General features: G+C 41.2%; 1 protein-coding gene across 8 annotated transcripts in view; it reads right to left on the reverse strand.

Moving 5' to 3' along the window:
- Positions 1 to 19906, reverse strand: part of SUSD1 (sushi domain containing 1) — a 284906-nt gene that overhangs the window by 134889 nt on the left and 130111 nt on the right. The gene's annotated exons all lie outside the window — the stretch shown is intronic.

Genomic DNA, 19906 nt, shown 5'->3' on the forward strand with positions numbered 1-19906 from the left:
CAATAGCCAAAGTATGGAAAGAACCCAAGTGTCCCTCGATGGATGAACTGAAAAAGAAGATGTGGTGTGTATGTATGGGTGTGTGTATATATATGTATATATACATATATATATACATATATATACACATACGTAGACGTATATATACATATATATACACACACCCATATATACATAGTGGAGTATTACTCGGCAATCAAAAAGAATGAAATCATGTCATTTGCAACTATGTGGACGGAACTGCAGGGTATTATGCTAAGTGAAATTAGTCAGTCAGAGAAAGACAAAAATCATATGACTTCACTCATATGAGGACTTTAATAGACAAAACAGATGAACATAAGGCAAGGGAAACAAAAATAATATAAAAACAGGGAGGGGGACAAAGCATAAGAGACTCATAAATATGGAGAACAAACTGAGGGTTGCTGGAGGGGTTGTGGGTGGGGGTATGGGCTAAATGGGTAAGGAGCATTAAGGAATCTACTCCTGAAATCACTGTTGCAGTGTATGCTAACTAATTTGGATGCAAATTTAAAAAAATAAAATAAAAAATAAAACAAGTTAAAATAAAAAAAAATCTTATTGAAATTTCATGCCTTTGTTCACATTCTTATACACCCACCCCCATTACTAGCATTTCCCTCCCGGTCTTCTCCACTGGACAAAATCCTACTAATCATTCAAGGCCCAGCCCCAAATCCATTTGAGTAGTGGATTTGCTGGCCTCCTGCATTGCTTCCTGTCATTCTGCTTGTCACTCTGAACTCCATCACAGAAGGCACTCAGTCAGATATATGCTGGGTGTTGTGAAATGAAGGTTAGACTGATTTCTCAATACAGGGGAAATTCAGGGTCAAAAGGAAAGCAAAAAAACCCACTAGTTTGTTTCAGAATGAATGATAAATTGACAACAGACTGGACTGGATTTTACACTTCCAGTCTCATATCTTTGAAACTATATGGGGAAGCTTCTCGAGCATGCTTAATATAGGGGACGCACATCAAGCCTTCCTTTGGGTTTAAGAAATATGACCCAGAGAGATGTGACCAATTGGAAGCCATCAATTAGAGGAGTAGTAGGCAAAAAAAAAAAAAATTATCTGGAAATATAGAAATTGAAGATACACACTGTGTGGGCTAGGATGAAAATCACACCTAGCCTTTAGATAGTGAAAATGTTGGTCAGCTGTGTCTGATGTTCACCTGGCTTCCTACTCCAATGTTCTCAGGTTCTTCATCGGTTGCTCCGTTTTTACTGGTGCAAGAAAAGCTAAAACATTCAGGTATGACTTCCAGAGAAAAACGTCAGCAGACTTGTTGTGAACTATCTGATCATCTTCCCCCCCTTGCAGGAGGAGCTTACGGTTTTTCTTACTGATGTGTAAGACTTCCGTGTAATTGGGCTCTTAACTCTTTTGTTAGCCATATTTATTGCAAATAAGTTTTTCCCAAATGGTTAGACACTTATTCCCACCCTTTCCTAAAAATCCATCATTCCTCGGTGATTTGAAATTGCCACCAAAGCTTTATCCTTAGCAAGGAGGACCACCAATAATGCACATCTCCAAATGCCACACAGGCTGTAAAGTGGGCTCAAGGTGGACCCAGGATGCTCCAAACCAACCGGACAATGACATACGGGAAACTAGTAGCTAAAAGCAGACCACGGACACCCAGGTGGCTCAGTCAGTTAAGCATATGACTTTGGCTTAGGTCATGATCTAACGGTTTGTAGGTTTGAGCCCTGAGTTGGGCTCTGTGCTGACAGCTCAGAGCCTAGAGCCTGCTTCAGATTCTGTGTCTCCCTCTCTCTCTGCCCCTCCCCTGCTCATTTCTGTCTCTCTCTCTCTCTCTCTCTCTCAAAAATAAAGAAAATAAACATTAAACAAACAAACAATAACCTGTGGTGATTCGGCAAGTTTATTCCTGAGAATAATAAAAAAGAATAATAATCTACAGACTATGGTCTTAGAGGATGTGGCCTATTTGGAGCATTTCCAAAATATGGTAAAACTCAGACTAACTTAAGCTATGATTTCTTTCACTGTGCATGAAACCCCATCCCTTGTGTTATGGTAAAAAAAAAAAAAACAAAACTCACTAGGTCCCTGAGGAGTCTCCTCAGAATTAAATGGGAATTCACTGAGCTCAGAGAATTTTGGAGCTTCCTGGTTGAAATGCTTGAAAGTTGGCATCCTGTTCTTCAGACTCATGTCTCAGGCTCTCATTTCACTCAGAAAGTATCTGCTCAAAATCAGTTCTTTTTCCTGTCACTCACTTCAAACAACTTATTTTACTTCTGATTTATCAGCATGCAGCCTCGTGGCTGACCAAGCAAGTGATTATGCAAAGCAGAAGTCCTACAGCAAGAAAGGTAAGTCCATTTGGAAAGTTTGTTAGAGTTTCCTAAAACACAAGCTAGCTTGCAGTGGCAGACAAGAGGTACTATGAACCCAATGTTCATGGGAAACCAGTGAAGTCTCAGGGATTGAGGGCAATCACCTGGGTGACCAAGCTGATGAAAGCTGCATGGGCAATAAAGGGCCATTTGGCAACCCACTTGCAGGCAGAGGCTGAGGACGATGACCTCCCTGGTCAACCTTAGAAAGTGAAGTATGCAATACAGTCAATACAGACCACACTGCCAGACCAACTCCCCAGCTGTCAGTCAACTCCCCAAGGCTGTTCAGCTTCATGCATCCTTCTAGGAGGGCGGGCTACCCCCTTCCCTCTAGAAGTGGGTCTCTATTTCTTTTATATGTTATAAGCCTTGATCTTTCTATGGTTGGCTCTCACTGAGCCTCCCATGCTCTCCCGGCTGTATCTCCACTGTGGGTTCCAGCTCTGCATCTAACTCCAACCCTATCTGAGTGGCTTCTCCATGAGACCTGCAGGGCTCAGCAGCAGCAGCCTGGGGGTGGAGGGAGAGGAGGCCAGAGGAGTGGCTGTAGAAATGAGGGGAAGTGGAGGAAGATGGAGGAAATGGAGACTGAGATATAGTCTCATGAGATTGGTATGGGGCTGGTCCTTTTGCCTTTGTGGAGTTCCTTCAGCCTCTATCTTATCTAATCCAGCCAATTATTTCAGATGCACCAAACTCAGACTGATAGACCAGATGGCTATGTATTAATTTTCCAAGAGAAATCCAGTAAGAATGCTGATGAACACAGATCACAGGCAGCCAAGTCAGACTCAGCTGCTTTGTACCCTTGGTAGCAAGCTGGAGACAGGCTGGAGTCTTGGAACCTGACAGCCCCATGCACCATCTCCCTTACAGGGCCATACACAGTGTGGACGTGTATGTTCTGCGACCAGGACCAGCACGTGGTCTTCCTTGTTCAGCTCAGGACTTGCACTGCCCAGCCAATGCCCCTTCCTAGGCTCCGTGATAACAATTCCCCTGCCCTGCACACTGCCCTTCTTTTGCCAGAAGGCAACATAATGAAGTATCTCCCACTGTCCCTGACCATCACCAGCATGGCAAAGTCCCTGCAAACCACAAGGGCCCTGGACTCATCTGGTGCTAATCTCTATAGGATCCCAAGCCACAGCTAACACAACCCACCCCCCAAAAAGCCAAATTCCCTTGGCTCTTGAAACTCAGCCCTCTTTCAGGTTCTTGGGTCCACTCTTCACCAGAAGGCACTTTGGACACAGGGAGTCACAGCTGGTGGCTAAGAGTTTTGACTGCTTTGCCCTCAGCCCCATCCACTCTGCTGCATACACCTACTAACAAGTCCTTGGCTAGGGAGGGTCCTGGGGGCTGGGGAGGACCTTTGTGCTCTCCAGCTCTGATCCCTGGAGCTCTGGCCACCATCTGGAAGCCTTGAGTCTGGTCAATGTTGCCTTACTCTGCCCAGTTCACCAAGACTCAGGATGGCTGCTTCCAGGGACTATAGGACAGAGCTAACCCGCCAGGCCACACACCACTTCTCTCAAGTCTGGCAGAGATAGACTTTTTCAGGCCAAGCTCACAAATCCTGAATCCTGTTAACCCAAAGGATACGCGCCCAGGGACACAGAGAAATGGCACCCTTTCCCTCCCCCAAAATCTCTGTACCTCACCCAAGTGAATGCGTTCAGTCAAAGTTAAGAAAGCAGTTTTACAGACCCAGTTGCCTTCTTAAAAATCTCAGGGCCATTGACCATTTCCACTCCTGTAAGCCTTGGCACCTCTCCTTAGAGAGAACAGAATTATGCCCTAGGGTTTGGCCATAAAGTCAAATAGCCCTGTCAGAAGGACCCAGGAAATACCGTAGTGGGGTTTAAAGTTTATCATTGATTTTTTTTCTTTAGCAACTTGTAGTAGGCAGAAATCTAAAATGGCCCACAATCCCTGCCCCCTAGTGTTCACATCAGATGTCCCCCTCCATTGGATCTTATTTCTAACCAACAGAATACAGCACAAGTGAAAGGATTTTATAGACATAATTAAGGCCAATTAGTTAATTTTTAATTAAATTCATTATTTTTTAACGTTTATTTATTTTTGAGAGAGAGAGAGAGCACGCGCACACACGAGCAGGGGAAGGGCAGAGAGAGGGGGACAGAAGATTTGAAGCAGGCTCTGCGCTGACAGCAGAGAGCCTGATGTGGTGCTCAACTCACAAACCATGAGCTCATGACCTGAGATGAAGTCGGACACTTAACCAATTGAGCCACCCAGGTGCCCCAATTTTTAGTTCGTTAAAAAGGAGATTATCCTGGGTGGGCCTAACTTAGATGAAAGCCCTTTAAAAGAGGGACTGAACACCTCCCTGCAGTCATAGATTCTCGTTGCTGGCTTGATGAACTAGACAGTTGTGTTCAGGAAGGCCATGCGGCAGACAAACAGGCATCCAGGCATCTAGGACCTGAGCCACCAGCCACCAGCCAGCAAAATGTTGGGACCCCCCCCCCCCAGCCCTACAACCACAAGGAAATGAACACTGCCAACAATCTATATAAGCACGTTACAGAAATTTTCCTCAGTCGAACCTCCAGCTGAAAATGCAACCTAGCCAATACCTTGACTGCAGACTTTTGATACCTTGAGCAGAGAATCCAACTAAACTAAACCTGGACTCTTGACCCATACAAACTGGGGCATAGTAAGTGTGTATTGTTTTAAGCCACTAAGTTTGTGGTAATTTGATACATAGCAAATAGAAAATTAACACATGGCTATAAGCATATATAGTCTTTACTATATTTCTCTTATAAAAATTCACTTTCTAGTTTCTAGTTGTCTCCCAAAGTCACATTACCAAAGATTCACAAAAAGCTTTTAAGAAATCTGAATCACTACTGTGCAGCAAGGAAAAATGAACTCAATAATAAGCAGCTTCGGGAAAATTTCAGAAGGCCAAATATGTAGGGGTGCTTGGGTGGCTCAGTCAGTTAAGCACCTGACTCGATTTCAGCTCAGGTCATGATCTCATGGTTCATGAGTTCGAACCTGGCAGTGGGCTCTGTGCTAACAGTGTGGAGCCTGCTTGGGATTCCCTCCTTCTCTCTCTGTCCCTCCCCTGCCCACTCTCTATTTCTCTCTCAAAAATAAATACACATTAAAAAAAAGAAGAAAGAAAGCCAGATATGTAATGTTTAAGTTAACGGCTGACAACAGAATTAAGGAGGAAAATATTTTTGTTTAAAATAATACTCTGGTGGGGTGCTTGGGTGGGTCAGTCGGTTGAGCGTCCAACTCTTGATTTTGGCTCAGGTCATGCTCTTAGGGCTGTGGGATCAAGCCCTGTGTTGGGCTCTATACTGAGCATAAAGTCTGCTTAAGATTCTGTCTCTCTCTCTCTCCCTTTTCCCCAACCGTCTGCTTGTGCTCCCTTGCTCTAAAATAAAATGAAAAAAAAAAAAAAATCACAACAAAATAAGAAGATAAACACTCAAAAGATTCACTTTCACCCTGTCCACCTCCACCCCATTATTCCTTGCTCTATTTGTAACCATTTTCATTAATTCACTGTTATTGTTCCAGTGTTTCTTTATATAAAATTGAATACATATTTTCATTTCCCCTCTTACACAAAGCATAGCATACCATATCCAGTATTCTCTACCTTGCTCTTCTCATTAAAACAATATATCTTAGAGGGATTCCTGGGTGTCTCAGTTAAGTGTCCAACTTCAGCTCAGGTCATGATCTCATGGTTTGTGGGTTCAAATCCCATGTCAGGCTCTGTGCTGACAGCTCAGAGCCTGGAGCCTGCTTTGAATTCTGTTGTCTCCTTCTCTCTGCTCCTTCCCCACTCACACTGGGTGTGTGTCTCTCTCCCTCTCAAAAATAAACATTAAAAAAAAAACAATATATCTTACAAATCTCTCCATATCAGTACATAAAGCTCTTCTCCATTCCCTTTCCACAACTGCATGGTTATTCCACTGTGTTACATGGAGATATCATTGTTCATTTCCTCCGGAGAGGCATATGGGTTGTTTCTCTGCTTTTTTGATTATGAACTAGGTCACAGCAAGTAACCCTGTACATGTGTCATTTTCAACATATGCAAGTGAACCTACAAGAAGTGGGAATTCTGAGTTACAGGATAAAGGCACCTGGACAAAGGCAATGTAAGTATTGCCAGGTTCCCTTCCTTTTCATAGAGGTTGTACCATTCCATAACCTCTCTAACAATGTTTGAGTGCCTGCTTCCCCACAGCCTCAAAAGGAAGTATGTTGGGGGAGGAGCCAAGATGGCAGAATAGCATGGAAGCTTTTTGTGTGTTTCACATCCATGAAATACAGCCAGACCAACACTAAACCATCCTACACACCTAGAAAACTGATTGGAGGATTAACACAACAATCTGCACAACCTGAACCACAGAATTCAGCAGGTACGCAGCGCGGAGAGCTGAACTTGGGGAGCGAGAAGCCACAAAAGGTAAGGAACCCCTTTTGCAGGTGGAGAGAGGACGGAGACTGGGGAGGGGGGAGCATACGGGAAAAGCACCCGTTCCCAAAAGCAGCTGGAGAGAAAGTGGGAAATTGGAAACAGCCACAGGGACTAAACTAAAAAGGGAGAAAGGAGAGAGGGCTTAAACTCCATTAAGACTGTAAACAAGGGGAGCACAAAGGCTGCAACTCTGCAGCTCGATACCTGGTGGTGCTCTGGTGGGAAGGGCGAATCCCCAGGAACAGAGTGGAGTCCGGGAGGTTCTGAGGCCACACGGGGAAAAGCGGTTCCACTGCTGGAAGGGACATTTGGTAGACACTGTTGAAGCTACCTGGTCCCAGCAGACCCCGGAAGGCAGCCACATTCGCTGGTACTGGGGCAAGGTCGTTGAGGGTGAAGTCTGGTGCCAGATGTGTGTAGTGATTTTCCATAATCCCTGAAACGCTGCTGCTACACTGTCTCATGAACTTTTTCTGGGGCGGGCTGGCACCTGGCCGCAGTCTCGGGGCACCGTCAACAGCAGGGTCCAGCAGGCATTCCTGGTTGCAGCCGACATTTGGCCATTGCTCATTCAGCCATTGCTCGGTGAGACCCTCCTGCAGAGGGGCGGAACGGGTCAAACCCACAGTCCTTCGGAAGCAAGGGGCCGGGGAAAACAGCCGCATCTGAGACAAAACTTGGGAGAAGGTACTGCCTGGGGCCTGGTCACAGAGAGTGAAAAAGTGGGGAGTGGACGAGAGCTGAAGACAGAGGACCGGTACACGATTGCTGATCCGGGAGAACAGAACAGGTAACTGGGTGGCGCCATTTTCACCGCTCCCGCGCATGCGCATACGCACCTACGAGCACTGCAACAATCCACCCCAGTAGGCTAGCAGCGCCATCTAGTGGAGAGTGGAGTTGTTACACCGAGCCCCGCCCAACTGGGCCAACTTCGCTCTTCAAGAACACAAGCCTCATACCGGCTTAATTTATGGACTATAAAGAGCTACGTAGACTGACTTCTAGGGGAAAACAAAGCAATTTCAGTCCTACTTCAATCTGTTAGCAGGTTCATCTATTATATATTTTTTCTTTTTCCTTTTTCTCTTTTACAATTCTTTTCTTTTTCTTGAATACAGAAAGAGAAAAAATTCACTTTTATTTCCAATTTTTATTAAAAATATCCGTCTTTAAGTTTTATTACTATATTTTTTACTTTTGTGTAAATTTTTTCAAATTCTACTTTACTTCCATCATTTTATTATAGTCTACTTCAGTGTACTCACCTTTTCAAATTTTCAATTTCCTTTTTTTCTTTTTTTGTCTTTTTCATTTCTTTTTCTTGAATGCAGAAAGAGAAAAACTTCACTTTTACTTCCAATCTCTTTTAAAAATATTTTTAATTTTTATTACTATATTTTTTGCTTTCATGTAAATTTTTTCAAATTTTTACTCCCATCATTTTATTTTACTCTACTACAGTGTATTCACTTTTTCAAATTTTCAAACGATTTCTTTTTTCTTTTTTTTATTCTTCTCTTTTTCGTTTCTTTTCTTTTTTCTTAAATACAGACAATGAAAAAATTCATATTTATTTTTAATTTTTATTAAATATATTTTTCTTTAATTTTTTCTACTATATTCTTTCCTTTTGCATGTATTTTTTCAAATTCTATTTTACCCCCATCTCATTTTAGTCTACTTCAGTGTATTCATTTTTTTAATTCTCAAACGATTTCCTTCCACCACCCCCCCTTTTTTTCTCTCGAATCTGTCAAACCACTTTTAACACCCAGACCAAAACACACCTAGGATCTAGCATCATCTATTCGATTTGCGTGTGTGTGTTTAATTTTTAATTTTAATATTTTTTAATCTTTTTTAATTTCAATTTTTCTACCTCATTAATTCCCTTTCTCCCTTCAAAATGACAAAAAGAAGGAATTCACCCCAAAAGAAAGAGCATGAAGAGACGACAGCCAGGGATTTAACCAACACAGATACAAGCAAGATGTCTGAATCAGAATTTAGAATCACGATAATAAGAATACTAGCTGGAGTCGAAAATAGATTAGAATCCCTTTCTGCAGAGATAAAAGAAGTAAAAAATAGCCAGAATGAAATCAAAAATGCTATAACTGAGCTGCAATCACAGATGGATGTAGCGGCAGCAAGGATGGACAATGCAGAACAGAGAATCAGCGATATAGAGGACAAACTTACAGAGAATAACAAAGCAGAAAAAAAGATGGAGATTAAGGCAAAAGAGCACGATTTTAAGAACTAGAGAAATCAGTGACTCATTAAAAAGGAACAACATCAGAATCATAGGGGTCCCAGAAGAGGAAGAGAGAGAAATAGGGGTAGAAGGGTTATGTGAGCGAATCATAGCAGAAAACTTCCCTAACCTGGAGAAAGACACAGACATCAAAATCCAGGAAGCACAGAGGACCCACATTAGATTCAACAAAAACTGACCATCAACAAGGCATACCATAGTCAAATTCACAAAATACTCAGGCAAGGAGAGAATCATGAAAGCAGCAAGGAAAAAAAAAGCCCCTAACCTACAAGGGAAGACAGATCAGGTTTGCAGCAGACCTATCCACAGAAACTTGGCAGGCCAGAAAGGAGTGGCGGGATATATTCAGTGTGTTGAATCAGAAAAATACGCAGCCAAGAATTCTTTATCCAGCAAGGCTGTCATTCAAAATAGAAGAAGAGATAAAAAGTTTCCCAGACAAACAAAAATTAAAGGAGTTTGTGACCACTGAACCAGCCCTGCAAGAAATTTTAAGGGGGACTCTCTGAGGGGAGAAAAGATGAAAAGAAAATATGTACATATATAAATAAATACCAAAAGCAACAAAAGATTAGAAAGGACCAGAGAACACCACCAGAAACTCCAACTCAATGAGCATCAAAATGGCAATAAATTCATATCTTTCAGTACTCACTCCAAACGTCAATGGACTCAATGCTCCCATCAAAAGACAGGGTAACAGAATGGATAAGAAAACAAGATCCATCTATATGCTGTTTACAAGAGACCCACTTTAGACCTAAAGACACCTTCAGATTGAAAATAAGGGGATTGAGAACCATCTATCATGCTAATGGTCAAAAAAAGAAAGCCGGAGCAGCCATACTTATATCAGACAATTTAGACTTTAAAATAAAGACTATATCAAGAGATGCAGAAGGGTGTTATATCATAATCAAGGGGTCTATAGACCAAGAAGACCTAACAACTGTAAACATTTATGCACCAAATGTGGAAGCACCCAAATATATAAATCAATTAATCACAAACATAAAGAAAGTGATTGATAGTAATACCATAATAGTAGGAGACTTCAATACCCCACTCACAGCAATGGACAGATCATCTAATCAAAAAATCGACGAGGAAACAATGGCTTTGAATGACACACTGGACCAGATGGACTTAACAGATATATTCAGAACATTTCATCCTAAAGCAGCAGAATATACATTCTTCTCCAGTGCACATGGAACGTTCTCCAGAATAGACCATATACCGGGACACAAATCAGCCCTAAGTAAGTACAAAAAGATCAAGATCATACCATGCATATTTTCAGACCATAACACTAAGAAACTCGAAATCAAACACAAGAAAAAATTTTGAAAGGTAACAAATACTTGGAGACTGAAGAACATCCTACTAAGGAATGAATGGGCTAACCAAGCAGTAAAGAGAAAATTAAGAAGTATATGGAAGTCAATGAAAATGATAACACCACAACCCAAAGCCTCTGGGACGCAGCAAAGGCGGTCATAGGAGGAAAGTATATAGCAATCCAGGCCTTCCTAAAGAAGGAAGAAAGATCTCAGATACACAACCTAACCTTATGCCTTAAGGAGCTGGAAAAAGAACAGCAAATAAAACACAAAACCAGCAGAAGACAGGAAATAATAAAGATTAGAGCAGAAATTAATGCTATCAAAACCAAAAAAGCAGTAGAATAGAATAGATCAATGAAACCAGAAGCTGGTCTTTGAAAGAATTAACAAAATTGATAAACCATTAGCCAATTTGATCAAGAAGAAAAAGGAAAGGACCCAAATAAATAAAATCAAGAATGAAAGAGGAGAGATCACAACCAACAAAACAGAAATAAAAACAATAAGAGAATATTATGAGCAATTATATGCCAATAAAATGGGTAATCTGGAAGAAATGGACAAATTCCTAGAAACATATACACTACCAAAACTGAAACAGGAAGAAATAGAAAATTTCAACAGACCCATAAGCAGTAAGGAAATCAAATTAGTAATCAAAAATCTGCCAAAAAAACAAGAGTCCAGGGCCAGATGGCCTTCCAGGGGAATTCTACCAGACATTTAAGGAAGAGTTAACACCTATTCTCTTGAAGATGTTCCAAAAAATAGAAAGGGAAGGAAAACTTCCAAACTCTTTCTATGAAACCGGCATTACCTTGATTCCAAAACCAGACAGAGACCCCACTAAAAAGGAGAACTATAGACCAATTTCCCTGATGAATATGGATGCAAAAATCTTCAAGATATTAGCCAATCGGATCCAACAATACATTAAAAAAATTATTCACCACGACCAAGTGGGATTTATACCTGGGATGCAGGGCTGGTTCAATATCCACAAAACACTTAATGTGATTCATCACATCAATAAAAGAAAGGACAAGAACCAGATGATCCTCTCAGTAGATGCAGAGAAAGCATTTGACAAAATACAGCATCCTTTCTTGATAAAAACCCTGAAGAAAGTAGGGGTAGAAGGAGCATACCTTGAGATCATAAGCCATATATGAACGACCCAATGCTAATATCCTCAATGGGGAAAAACTGAGCTCTTTCCCCCTAAGGTCAGTAACAAGACAGGGATGTCCACTCTCGCCACTGTTACTCAGCACAGTATTGGAAGTCTTAGCCTCTGCAATCAGACAACACAAAGAAATAAAAGGCATCCAAATCGGCCAGGAGGAGGTCAAACTTTCACTCTTCACAGATGACATGATACTCTATATGGACAACCCAAAAGATTCCACCAATAAACTGCTAGAACCGATTCATGAATTCAGCAAAGTCTCAGGATATAAAATCAATGCACAGAAATCGGTTGCATTCCTATACGCCAACAATGAAGCGACAGAAAGAGAAGTCAAGGAATCGATCCCATTTACAGTTGCACAAAAAAACATAAAATACCTAGGAATAAATCTAACCAAAGAGGTGAGAAATCTATACACTGAAGACTAGAGAAAGCTTATGAAAGAAATTGAAGAAGACACAAAAAAATGGAAAAGATTCCATGCTCCTGGATAGGAAGAACAAATATTGTTAAAATGTCGATACTACCCAAAGCAGTCTACATATTCAATGCAATCCCTATCAAAGTAACACCAGCATTCTTCACAGAGCTAGAACAAATAATCCTAAAATTTGCATGGAACCAGAAACACCCCGAATAGCCAAAGCGATCTTCAAAAAGAAAATCAAAGCAGGAGGCATCACAATCCCAGACTTAAAGCTAGACTACAAAGCTCTAATCACCAAGACAGTATGGTACTGGCACAAGAACACTCAGATCAATGGAACAGAATAGAGAACCCAGAAATGGACCCACAAACGTATGGCCAACTAATCTTTGACAAAGCAGGGAAGAATATCCAATGGAATAAAGACAGTCTCTTCAGCAAATGGTGCTGGGAAAACTGGACAGTGACATGCAGAAGAATGAACCTGGGCCACTTTCTTACACCATACACAAGAAGAAACTCAAAATGGATGAAAGACCTCAATGTAAGACAGGAAGCCATCAAAATCCTCAAGGAGAAAGCAGGCAAAAACTTCTTTGATCATGTCTGCAGCAACTTCTTACTCAACAAGTCTCCAGAGGCAAGGGAAACAAAAGCAAAAATGTACTACCGGGACCTCATCAAAATAAAAAGCTTCTGCACAGCAAAGGAAACAATCAGCAAAACGAAAAGGCAACTGATAGAATGGGAGAAGGTATTTGCAAATGACATATCAGATAAAGGGTTAGTATCCAAAATCTGTAAAGAACTTATCAAACTCAACACCCACAAAACAAATAATCCAGTGAAGACATGGGTGAAAGACATGAATAGATACTTCTCCAAAGAAGACATCCAGATGGCCAACCGACACATGAGAAAATGCTCAACATCACTCGTCATAAAGGAAATACAAAACACAACCACAATGAGATACCACCTCACCCCTGTCAGAATGGCTAACATCAACAACTCAGGGAACAACAGATGTTGGCAAGGATGCAGAGAGAGAGGATCTCTTTTGCACTGCTGGTGGGAATTCAAACTGGTGTAGCCACTCTGGAAAGCACTATGGAGGTTCCTCAAAAAATTAAACACAGAACTACCTTATCACCCAGCAATTGCACTACTAGGTATTTATCCAAGGGATACAGGTATGCTGTTTCAAAGGGACACATGCACCCCCATGTTTATAGCAGCGCTATCAACAATAGCCAAAGTATGGAAAGAGCCCAAATGTCCATTGATGGATGAATGGATAAAGAAGATGTGGTGTGTGTGTGTGTGTGTGTGTGTGTGTGTGTGTGTGGTGGAGTATTACTTGGCAATCAAAAAGAATGAAATCATGCCATTTGCAACTACGTGGATGGAACTGCAGGGTATTATGCTAAGTGAAATTAGAGAAAGACAAAAATCATATGACTTTACTCATATGAGGACTTTAAGAGACAAAACAGATGAACATAAGGGAATGGAAACAAAAATAATATAAAAACAGGGAGGGGGACAAAACAGAAGAGACTCATAAATATGGAGAACAAACTGAGGGTTGCTAGAGGGGTTGTGGGAGGGGAATGGGCTGAATGGGTAAGGGGCATTAAGGAATCTACTCCTGAAATCATTGTTTCACTATATGCTAACTAATTTGGATGTAAATTTAAAAAAAATAAAAAATAAAATTTAAAAAAAAAGGAAGTTTTTTGGGGGCACCTGGCTCAGTCAGTTGAGCATCTGACTCTTGATTTTTGCTCAGGTCATGATCCCAGGGTCATAGAATTGAGCCTCGCGTTGGGCTCTGTGCTGGGCATTGAGCCTGCTTCAGATTCTCTCTCTCTCCCTCTGCCACTCTACCCCATTCATGATTGCTCTCTCAAAAAAAAAAAAAAAAAAAAAAAAAAAAAAGAGAGTGTGTGGAGTGTGTTGTTAAACTTCTGGATTCCCCTCAAATTGATAGCTAAGAAATGATATCTTACTAATTTGCATTTTTCTTAAAAGTGAGGTTGAACATCTTTTTTTAAAAATGTTTTAGAGCCATTTGCATTTCTTTTTTGTGAGCTATAGTTTCATGTCCTTTGACCCCTAATTGGACTTTTTGTTTTGACCAAATTTCTAAGAAACTGAAAATAATAGGTTGCCAATACTTCCACATTCTAAAATGAGGTTTTTTAAATAGTCTTACGACACCTGATATCCAGGATGTAAAGTGATTTAAATGGAAAAGGTCAAAAGAGAGAAATTCCTTGGAGAAAGCCATTGGTGTCCCAAGAATTTTCAATCCCCCACCACAATGACAAGGGGATCTTTCCTCAGCCTGGAAAGAGAAGCTTCAAGGGGACCCCACACTCAGAGTTTCTGACTTGTGTCCCGTAAACCTTTGGAAGACACGCTGGCCTGGTAGCAGATTCCAAGGATAAGAAACTCAAGGGTCAAGAAGCTGAGGCTGTCAGGGCAGCAATAGGACAAAAAAGTGGGATCCACACTGGGAACAAGCTACACTTCCATTAATGGGAGGACAAAGGGTCAAATGAATAAGGAAACTTGTGTGGCTGGAGTGACCTGTGAGAGCAGGCGGTCCTCCATTTGGCATGGAAGGATCCCATGAGTCCAGTGGATACCTGGGAAAGTAATTATGTTGGGGGAGACACCTTGGTGTGACTTCTCCCAAAAAAGGACAGACTTCCAGGGCAGGACATCTCCAGGAACACCAGCAGTGAGAGGCCATGGGATACATGTTCAGGGGCAGGAGCTGAGGCAGTGACTTAAGAGGCCAGGATAACAAAATAGAAAATACCTAGATATACATAACACAAAATAAGCATAAGCTACCTTGTAAATTGAAAACTAGAATACTCTAGAGAGGGACACACACAAAATTAAATGGAGACATATTCCATGTTGTGAGATAGGAGCACTCTTTATTGACCACATGCCCCCCCACTCCAACCAAAAAAAATATTAAGATTTTGGGGGGAATATGACCAAATAATTCCTTAGTTTATGTATAATAAATATGTACACATGAATAAATATATAATAAGATCTGAGAATAATCTGAGAATTAACAGAAAGAGTGGTAACTTAATTTTACTTGGTACTAAAAATCCTATTTTAAAGTTAGAACAGGTGGTATTGGCACAGAAATAGATCAGCAGAACAAAGGAGAACATTCAGAAATAGACTTTGGTATCTAATTCAGTATATAATTCAAACCACTAGGGGAAAAAAGTCAGTGAATATTAATAGGACAACTGGCTAAAACCATTTAACAGCTTAATTTAAAGAAAAAAAAAAAAAAAAAAAAAAAAGATCCCCTCTGTCCCGAACCTCACTCTGTATACTAAAATAAATTTCAGATGGATTAAAGATTTAAATGTTTTTATTTTATTTTTTTTTTATTGTTTATTTATTTTTGAGAGAGAGAGAGACAGAGCATGAGCTGGGGAGGGGCAGAGAGAGAGGGAGACACAGAAGCTGAAGCAGGCTCCAGGCTCTGAGCTGTCAGCACAGAGCCCGACGCGGCACTCGAACTCACGGACCGCGAGATCATGACCTGAGCGGAAGTTGGCCGCTTAACCGACTGAGCCACCCAGGCGCCCCTAGATTTAAATGTTTTTTAAAACTGCTGAATTATATTTATTACCTTGAGATTGGAAGGTCCCTCAAGCATGGCACCAAAGATACAATATATAAGGAAAAAATGGATAAATCTGACTACCTAAATTTTAAGGTTTTGTGTGGCAAGATATGACACAATCAGGGTCAAAAGGGAGAATGATAAACTAGAAAATTTGTTTATAAAATATATGACAGCCAGGAATAAAAATTACTATGATACAAAGAGCTTTTCATATCAATAAAAGACAAACCAAGTACCGAGAAAAAAGGCAATTCACCCAGACAGAATTACAAATGACCAATCAACATGCAAAAATAAAGATATGCAAATAAAGCATGGAAACATCATTTTTCACCCATCAGATTAATCAAGATGAAAGATATCAACAGTGCCCAGTGGTGCTGAGGCTTTCTGCTAGTGAGATTGTAAACTGGTATAAACTTTCTGCTGAGATTCCTCTGACAATATGTAGTAAACGTAAAACATATATCATTTTCAATTTCACACAATTATACAATTTGTATAAGAATAGTAAACATCTGGAAACATCCTAAATACATAATGCACAAAAGAGTATTGGCTAAATAAAATATGGCACAAAATTCTAATGCGGTCACCATTGACTGCATTTAAAAAATGTGCCCAGAAATGAAAGAAGCAGTTTACAAAACTACACATGTAGTTTGACCCCATGTTTGTAACCCAAAAAATGGGTTGCACCAAAAAATGTATGGATATGGATACACATGCATACACACACACATCACCAAAATGATTCATTTATTCTCCTTCTCTCTCTCAAACAATAGGAACACTGCTTTTTTAATTGATTTGCTTCAATGTATCACCTGTCCACATTAGGCACAAAGAAAGCCCCATCCTCTTTCCTCTCCAAAATGCAGCACTTCAGTTCAGCAACAACAGTCATGCAGGCAAAAGGCCCCTAAAGCACTAATTGATTGACTACTACTAACATTGGTTTTCTCTTAGATGAATAGAATGGAAAAATAGAAGGTTTAGAAACTCCAAATGTGAGATCAGCAATAAAAAGGGAACACCTTTTTACTTCCTTTAACATCACTTTAAGTATTAACTTGATCCCAAACTAATGTGGAATTGCAAGATAATCACTTTTGCTCTGGTCTTGGGTTAAGTGCCCAGCTACAGTTTCAGGTCTTGAGTCAGAGACAAACTATTACCTATTTCCCCTAATTAACCTCCAACTCTTTGATGGTTTGTGGCTCCTTGTAGAAGAGATCTCGGGGGGAGATACCTTTTACTGAAAAGACAGATAAAAGAAGATCGGCTACAGTAGAAAGGTCAATGGTTAAAACACATATATGGAGAGAGAAACACAAAGGCCTGACTCTCCCCAAAACCAAAAGGGATGTCCAAAGGTGAGCTCAAGGCCAGTCAAATCCCAGGAATGAGGACTAGACTTGCATCAGACGACTCGGCCCCACAACTCAGGCCACATACCTGTCTGAACCCATTTCTCCATTCTAAAGTGGGAAAAACGGTAACCCCTAACCTTCCCACCACACACGACTGTTATGAGGATGGAATGGAAGAATGTGTATCAACAAAAACTCCAGTGGAGATAAACAAAAACCTCAGGCATGCAGACACACAAATCAGCCAGGGAACAATCTGCTCCTATCTGGTCAACCTCTAATTTTGATTCCTAACCTAGAAGGGAGCTCACAACTGGGTCTCGGTGCTCACTTCTACACGCTTCCCCATGACAGTCAATAGGGGGAGATCCTGCCTCCATCCTCAGCTTGGACCTGGCTTTATTTAGAGGCACTCCAAAGCGACTCCAAGTGCTGCCTGGGCAGCCCTTGGGCAGACAGACCCTGCATTCTCCCGGGAAGACCCACTATTGCTCTCCTGAGATGCCCTCCCCACCTTAACCACGAATCTGCTTGGGGGAAAAAAAAAAAAGAACAGTATTGTGGTAAAGCTCCCAGGTGAATTTAGAGGACCTCAAGCTGCCCGCCGCCATGTTTATGAGGAAACTGTTAGAAAAGAACTGCAGAAAGATATACATCCTTTCTGCAAACTTCAGCACCTGCTTCTGTTCAGTAATACTACTGAGCAACTGTGTTATGTACTCAGAAGTACAGTTTACCGAACATTTTACTTAATATTTAGTCAGTTATTTTACCCAGAAACTTTTGATACTGAGCAGGTGGGATTTCTTGCTTTCAACGACAACTTTGCCAAGTTCCCATGTGGACCACAGTAACTTCTTTGGCAGTTAATTGTAGAGCTGGAAATTAAGGGGGCTACAGAAACATATGGTGTTTACAGAACCAGTAAAACAACAACAACAACAACAACAACAACAATAATTAATTCAGATTCTCTCTTTGGATAGAGGAGACTTTAGGAAAAACCTTACTCATCAGAGACCCTACCCTACAGTAACCACAATAATTTGTAAGGATTCCAAATTTCATTCAAGAGCTGTGAAAATAGTATGAGTTTGAATAGCTGCACATAAAGATTAAAAGTAGAAAGGTATTTGTATTAGTCTTTTGAGAGCTCTACTCTATAAATCACCTAAGATGAGAGCAGGAAAGTTTCTAAACACTCATCTGCGGTTGTAGGCCAAGGTAGTACCTCAGAGGACAAAAGACAACTATTCCTAATACTGCCTAAGCTGGCAGGGCCAGGGGCTGACAGCTGTTACTGAACATCCAGGTGTCAGGATATTACTTCCCTCTCTCTGACTCTTCCTAATTGAGGGGATATACTTGGACCTGGATCTCCCAGGGCAGCTTCATAGACAGTTTCCACCTGTTTCTACTGTTTCTATTGTTTCCTCATCTGCAATACACAAGCTCAGACCACACAGATCTGACCCTCACTAACACCCAGGAAGCTCATGGAGAGAGGACACACAAGTCCATCCTATCAGAAAGACTGTCCCTTTTCCTCAGGACTGCAACACTGCACAGTTCCAGGGCCACGTTCATATGCACCTTGCCCTGAGGTTATACAATATAACTGTCTCCTGGTTTCCACCCCCTTGCTTTTTATTCTCCAGGCCTAGAAGAGGGAGAAAAGGGATAATACCATTGTTACTCAGGAAAGCCACACGCCTCTGTCTTCTCCATTAATTTCTTACTGAGCCTTGGAATTACACCACCAGTTAGAGAAGACAGTTAAAGAACACGGATTCAGAGTTTAAAAGCCAAGTCTAGTACATTCCATCTGTATATTCAGCAAGTTGACGGTGGGCCCACGGCTGCTTGCATTTAATGTGTCATGGCTCATGATAAAGGAACAGTCATAGTTACTGAGGTTGTAGGTAAAGGGGAAGATTACACATCACTCACATTCTTCCCCCTTCCCTATGAACACATGGATTCTGGCCACGGGCTTTATAACGTTTCAACCCATTGTTACTAAAGGAAGGCACAGGTCATTTATATCAGAGAGTAATAAAAAAGGTAGACAAGGCTGCTATAAACTTTGGTGTGGAAGAGAAGAACTGACTAAATTAACAGAATATTTTTATTGGAATGAAAACTTGTGGCTTTTGATTACCTATAAACCAATGGATCTGTATCAAAGCGACACTGCCTAACACACATTGCAGGGAACTTACTGGAGTCAGGCCGGGTTAGTATACTATTCGCATGTCGATCGATTGTAAGAAAAGGGTTGCTTCTAAAATGTTTGACAAGGGGCGCCTGGGTGGCGCAGTCGGTTGGGCGTCCGACTTCAGCCAGGTCACGATCTCGCGGTCCGTGAGTTCGAGCCCCGCGTCAGGCTCTGGGCTGATGGCTCAGAGCCTGGAGCCTGTTTCCGATTCTGTGTCTCCCTCTCTCTCTGCCCCTCCCCCGTTCATGCTCTGTCTCTCTCTGTCCCAAAAATAAATAAATGTTGAAAAAAAAAAAAAAATTAAAATGTTTGACAAGTTTGCCTACTGTCAATGAGCTCTATCCTTTTGAATGATCTCCTTCATAAAGGCAAATTCTAGCCCAAACTTAAGTCCCCTCATCGCTCATTGTAAAAGGATGGATTCCAAATTAATTCAGAGATGCCATAAAGGAAGATGCAGAGACTCTCTTGTATTCAATGTCCAGAAGAGCTGACTC

Source organism: Panthera leo, chromosome D4, assembly GCF_018350215.1.
Source record: "Panthera leo isolate Ple1 chromosome D4, P.leo_Ple1_pat1.1, whole genome shotgun sequence".
NCBI classification, from domain to species: Eukaryota; Metazoa; Chordata; class Mammalia; order Carnivora; family Felidae; genus Panthera; species Panthera leo.